The sequence below is a fragment of the Camellia sinensis genome, chromosome 11 (genome assembly GCF_055761805.1).
Source record: "Camellia sinensis isolate YWXY chromosome 11, ASM5576180v1, whole genome shotgun sequence".
NCBI lineage: Eukaryota > Viridiplantae > Streptophyta > Magnoliopsida > Ericales > Theaceae > Camellia > Camellia sinensis.
This window is the reverse complement of record NC_138971.1, coordinates 175,081,042-175,086,940: the sequence shown is the minus strand read 5'-3', so window position 1 is coordinate 175,086,940 and position 5,899 is coordinate 175,081,042. Positions and strand designations below refer to the sequence as shown.

Sequence of the window (5,899 nt, the reverse complement as noted above, 5' to 3'; positions counted from 1 at the left end):
GCGTACCCAGAAAGAAGATGAAGTGAAGTTGCTCATGGAGAATCTCAGAGCGATTGAGGAAGACTACGGCTACTTTGAGAGCCGTGTATATGAAATTATGAACGCGTTTCAAGGTGCACAGAACAGGGTCAGAGAATTGGAAGAGCAGGTGGACTCTCTACGGAACCGCAGCAGTAATTTGGAAGAGCAGCTAAGAGGAAAAACGCACGAAACTGAGACTGATCAGATGCCAGGGGTCCAAGAAGAAGAAGAAAGGAAGAGCTACGAAGATGAAGATGAAGATGAAGATGAAGATGAAGATGATGATTTTGAGTTCCCCACCCCTGCCGATGAGATCATTCCTGTTTACCCCATTTTTGGCAGAGATGAGCTCGACGGAGTTCCGGCAGGAACCTACTGCGTCTCCGGAAGAGTGAAGCAGCCGGTGGCCGGAGGAGGAGTGACGGTGGCCCAGGAGAGAGATCGGAGGAGGCGGTTGTTGATGCCGTACAGGCAAGAAGGGTTCTTTGCTAACGTGAAGATGTTGACCAGAAATGTCAAGCAAATTGGAAAGGCTCTCAAAGCTATCAATAGCAAAGTGTTCTAAATTTTTATTTTTATTTTATTTTATTTTTTGTATTTACGTACATTATTATGATTTTTAGTTGATTGTGGAAGCTTTATCAGTTTAGTTTTGATTTAAAAAATAATAATTTTACCTCTCTCTCTCTCTCTCTCTCTCTCTCTCTCTCAGTGTGTGTGAAAAATGTTCATCTAGACAATGTACACTAGAAAAATAAAGAATTGACATAATTTTAAATAAAAAAATTTAAAATAAAATATAATTTATTTAAAAATTTTCAAACAATTAAAACTTAAAGGGCTTAAAAAATATATTAAAAGCTTAGTTTGTTCAATTTCAAATGAGTTTTAACAAATTAAGTTAAAATAGTTTGATTTTTTTTAAAAAAGTTCTATAATACATTTAAATTATATCCTCCAATCATGATTGAAGTTCTTACGCACTGGTTTAAGTAAATATTTCAATAAAAATTCTAATGATAAACTTTTATTCTGTTTGGAAATTGATTGTTGCGCTATTACGTAATTTAGTGGGCTTTTTGAATTATTTTAAGTATTTTTTTTACTTATTTAATTTAAATATACCTAAAAACTATAAAAATATATATATATATATGAACATAATTTTAAAAAATCACTAAATACAATTTTTTTAATATTTCTTTACAAATATTTTATTTTTTAAGTCCATATAAGTTCAGAAATATTTTTTTTAAATATTTAAAAATTTCGCTAAAAACAAAAAAAAATTAAAAATCATTTTTGAAAATCTCAAAATCAAACAGTCTTTAATTTTTATTTAGATTTTTTTTTTAAAAAAAAATATCTCATCATATTTTAACAATGTTATTTACCAAACTATTGGATGTCTGATTCAATATTTAAATTAAATCTTTTTTCATTTGAGTAAAAAATGAATAAAACTCAATTTGATATAAGTATGAAACAAAAAGTTTAAATAATTTTTGAATAATTTTTTTACCAAAATTTTAATTTGAGCCAATATATGGATGTGAATGCATTATGCATAATTTGATTACAAGAACATCTTAAGTTCAATCTCATTCAACTCATTTGGTTGATTGTGACACGATTACAACCAATATTTTTCTCAAGCTCTAAGTTCGGAATAAAATTAGATTAAAACTCTAAATAACATTCCCAATGACTGGTCTCATGACATTAAATAATTTTGAAAAATTCTAAGTGCACATATATTGGATTATGTGCTAGACTTGAATTGTTTTTCTAATATGGTACATGAGTCACGCAAATTGTTCATGGTCCTTTGCATTGTAAAACAAGGTAGACATTTCTCAAAAAATCTATATAATAAGGAAGCTCGGTTTTTGAATTTTGATGTGATCTTTATACCTGTGTCAAAATTTGAATCGTTAGATTGATTTAATCTAATGGCTCAAAATATCTCACCCCATTTGTCTCTGATTCTCAACAGACAGCCTCTCACTCTCTCTCACTCCCATTTGTCTCTCCCATTTAACTCTTTTTGATTTCAAATTTTGAAAACGCAGCCCCTCTCTCTCTCTCTCTCTGTCTCTCTCTTTTCTCCATCAGAGCCCAACCTTCCCTGTCGGAGCCCATTCCCTCTCATCATCTTCTCTCTTCCTCCCTCCATCTCTCTGACGGCACCCCCTCTCTCTCTCTACCTCCAGCGGAGCCCATTCCGCCCAACCCTTGCCAGCGACTGAGCCCCAAACCCCGTATTACTCTCTCCATCATCTCTCTTCCTCCATCTCTCTTTCAATCTTCATCAACAATGGCAGCCCCAAACCCCATTGACGACGGAGCCGTTGCAAAAGAGGAACAGGGAACAATGGTGTTCAACAAAGAAACAATCGTACATACGGTTCATGTGAGCAAACCTGATGAAGATTGCACTCCGTTGACGGCACGTGACTTGCGTTAGCCTCATACACAGAAGCGAAAAGGTAGCAAACCCAAATTCCGAAAGAACCCTCCAAACTCCAAGGTAAATAATTAGATATATATTATCAGAGGGATAGGTTCCTTCATATCTCATCTCTTTATATTTTTTTATATTTTTTTTATAAGGTGCAATTTTAAACCTGCATTGATGATTCGATGAGGTAGATGATTCAGATGATCAGTACGATTTTAGAATTAAGCCCCATAAAGGAGAGTCTTTCTCTGAAAAAATAGCAACAGACATACTATTAGTTTGTGATTGGTGTGTGAAATGTGCCATATGATGTCTCATGGGTACCGAATAATTTTCTTTTATGCTATGTTTAGACGATGAATTTGAATAGAGATTTGGAATGTAAAATGGAAATGAAAAAAAAATTAATTTATATTTTATTCATATTTATCTCTTTTTTTTTTAAATCTTATTTCCAATGAAAGTAATGAAACATGGCCATTGACCTCTATCTCTACTAACTCCGAAGTTGTTGAAGTGTAGGGAGGCTTAGACAGTGACCATTTCAACTAACAAAGATTTGATTAGGCAAAGGTAGATAGATTTAGATAGATAGATTAAATTATTACTGACAACTGAAACATAAAGGGTCAACAAACTTATAAATATGTTTTGTTTTATGAACAAAGGGTATTGCTTTAAATCATTTATATAATAAGGAAGCTCGGTTTTTGAAAGTTTTGTTTATTAATTATTTGAATTTTGAAGTTTGTTTTTAGAATTTACATGTTTTGTATTGAATTTTAAGTGTGTGATTGATTTAAAGCAATTTCATGTTTTTTTTTGTGTGTATATAATTTACGATTGATTTAAAGCACAAGCTAGAAACATGCTGTTATTGGTGCATGCTTGCATAAACAGCTGTTAGAATACAGAATTCAGAAACGACTTTGAATTAGAAATGCACATCATCAAATCATGTTGCTCCTCCTACGTCACGCATTTCATAAGGATTGTTCCTACTCTCATCCAATTTCAATTTTTCTAAGGATGCAATTTCAGCCGACAATGTAGACCAACTCATGAAGTTGTCAAAAAAATATACATTTTGCTCATCTTAAAGCCTGTATGATACATAGAAGTATGCAAATAAATGAAAGGAGTGATTAAATTAAATACACCAATAATAACAAGAAGAGTACAAATAAATATAGTCACAAAACAAAGAATATTTGGATGAAAGACAGGTTGACTCAATTCGGCACATACATGTTGTGTAGCTCAAGACTAGGATTTTTTTTATAGTTGTGTAGCTCAATTCAGGATATTTAATGGCTCATACTAAAAACATAGTGCTATCAACAGAAACACCAAAATTCACCTAAATTTAAATAAACATATTATGGAAATTGGAAACATGCCTGACAACGTTTCCATGCTTCATCTCTTTCAATAGAGAAATTTCTCTAATTGCCGTGCTTGGTACACCCTCATCTTCCTGCTCCAAACGAATCTTCTTTAAAGCTGTAGTTTCATTGGTTACTCGATCCCGAGCCTTATAGACCACACCATAGGTTCCTTCACCAATCTTCTCAACTTTTTCGTACTGCAATGTTCAAAGACATCAGTCTAATAAAATACAAAAATAACTAAATAACCGGAATGAGAAGTTCTTTACCTGCTCCATCTAATCCAGGTCACACAGATCCACCTGAGGAAAAGCCCTGAAGCCAATTAGAAAGCAATAAAGATACAACATTTTTAGAAAAGCATTAAGCATACAACTAACAAATCATATAGGTAATGTGGTACAATCAAGTGATAAGGCAGCTAAAAAAATGAATTTATAAAAATAATAATAAAATTAAATAAAGAAATAAATAAATAAAAATCTACAAGCAAGAAATAAATAATTGGACATAAAGTAGCCCCAGACATTAAAGGCCAAAAAAACAGACAAAACACTTACTTTGCAAAATTCCAGTAATATGTGCTTTATCAGTCATTTCCAAATGAAAAACAACAGGTGGCCTAGCAAAATAAATAAATAATTTTGCTTTTTCTGTTTGTTTAATACATGGATTTCAGGTTTGTGGGTGTTTATAGATGTTATAAATATGGTTAGATTTCTGGTCTCTGTCACCCATCTCTGTCGTGTTTGCTGGTGTTGGCTGTTTCTGGGTGCTGGTGTTTTCTACTGATTTGTAATGTGTTTCAAGGTGTGAGTGGCAATTTGGCTGAAATGTCAATTTTCTTTTTAACCATTAGAACTTATTCAATAAAATTGACATTTCAAATTATAACAATTATAAAAAGAAAATAGCATGCCCTATTGGGTTTTTGTCACTTTTTTTTTGTTTTTTTTTTAAACCAGCGTTCTCTTTTTGGTTTAGTTAGCCCTCCCTTTTTCTCATTATTTCACACATGAAGTCTATTGGGTTTTCGTCACTACATGCACAATTGGATGCTGATTTTTAATCAATACATATGCTGATTTTTAATCAATACATATGGTGGTTTTTCTGGGGACATATTATTGCTGGGACTAATAAGAAGACTTGGGAGTAGTTGCATTTTACATTGAGGTTGGTCTGAGAATTTTGTTTTGTCAGAATTATATTTCATGGGCTATGTTTTATTGGATTGAATTGTTCTTTTATGTAACAGTTACCATAAAGTTACACTCTATCTATAAGGCATTGGTTTAAGTTTGGATTAGAATATATTTGGGAATGGCTTTAGTCACAAGTAAATTATCTATTGGATGGCTTTGGAAGCATTTTACTTTGGCCATTTTTTACTTTGTCCATTTAAAGTATATATGGGAGTGCCTTTCTCCCTTTAATAATTAGTTTTCCTAAATTTCAGTTTGTTTCTTTCCGCCATTTTCATGTTGTGTTGTGTCTTTTTGTTATAGGTCATCAATTTATGGGTTTTCGATATAATCAAAGGTATAAACTCTAAGCAATTTTTTTGTTTTTTATTATATTTGTTTCATTACTCAAAATTTTAGAAAATTTATTTTTTTGGGGTCTATTACGTATTGGGTCTTTTGTTGGATCTTTTGGTAATTTTGTACTTTTTTTTCCCCTCCACCCCTCTCCTCCTCTTCTCTCCTTAAACTTTCTTTCTTTTGAATTTATTTGGGTTTTTGGTTTATATCCATTTTATTTACAGAGAAACTATAAATTGCAAACGTTTTTTCCCCTTCCCCGTCTCTATCACATTTGTTTTAATCCCCATTGGAATAAAAGCTAACAAAATCATAGTGTATTGCTTTTGTTGTCCCATTGTTCTTCCTACATGTGAGCTCATTTTTTTCAAAATATGATTCAATTGGTAAGAGAAAATATGTGTGCTTATTTTTTTATCAAGTGCTTTAGAGAAGATAGTAAAAGTAGATGAAGAAAAAAGGTGAAGAACATGGGAGCAGGTACC

The 5,899-nt window shown here is 32.2% G+C and overlaps 1 long non-coding RNA gene across 1 annotated transcript; it reads right to left on the bottom strand.

The window, feature by feature from the left end:
* Positions 1-3,465: 3,465 nt before the first annotated feature.
* Positions 3,466-4,559, bottom strand: LOC145803358 (uncharacterized). The gene is made up of 3 exons (XR_014345462.1): positions 4,431-4,559; positions 4,140-4,172; positions 3,466-4,067 (listed from the first exon to the last, which is right to left on the bottom strand). It is a non-coding gene; the product is annotated as an uncharacterized LOC145803358 (long non-coding RNA).
* Positions 4,560-5,899: the final 1,340 nt, after the last annotated feature.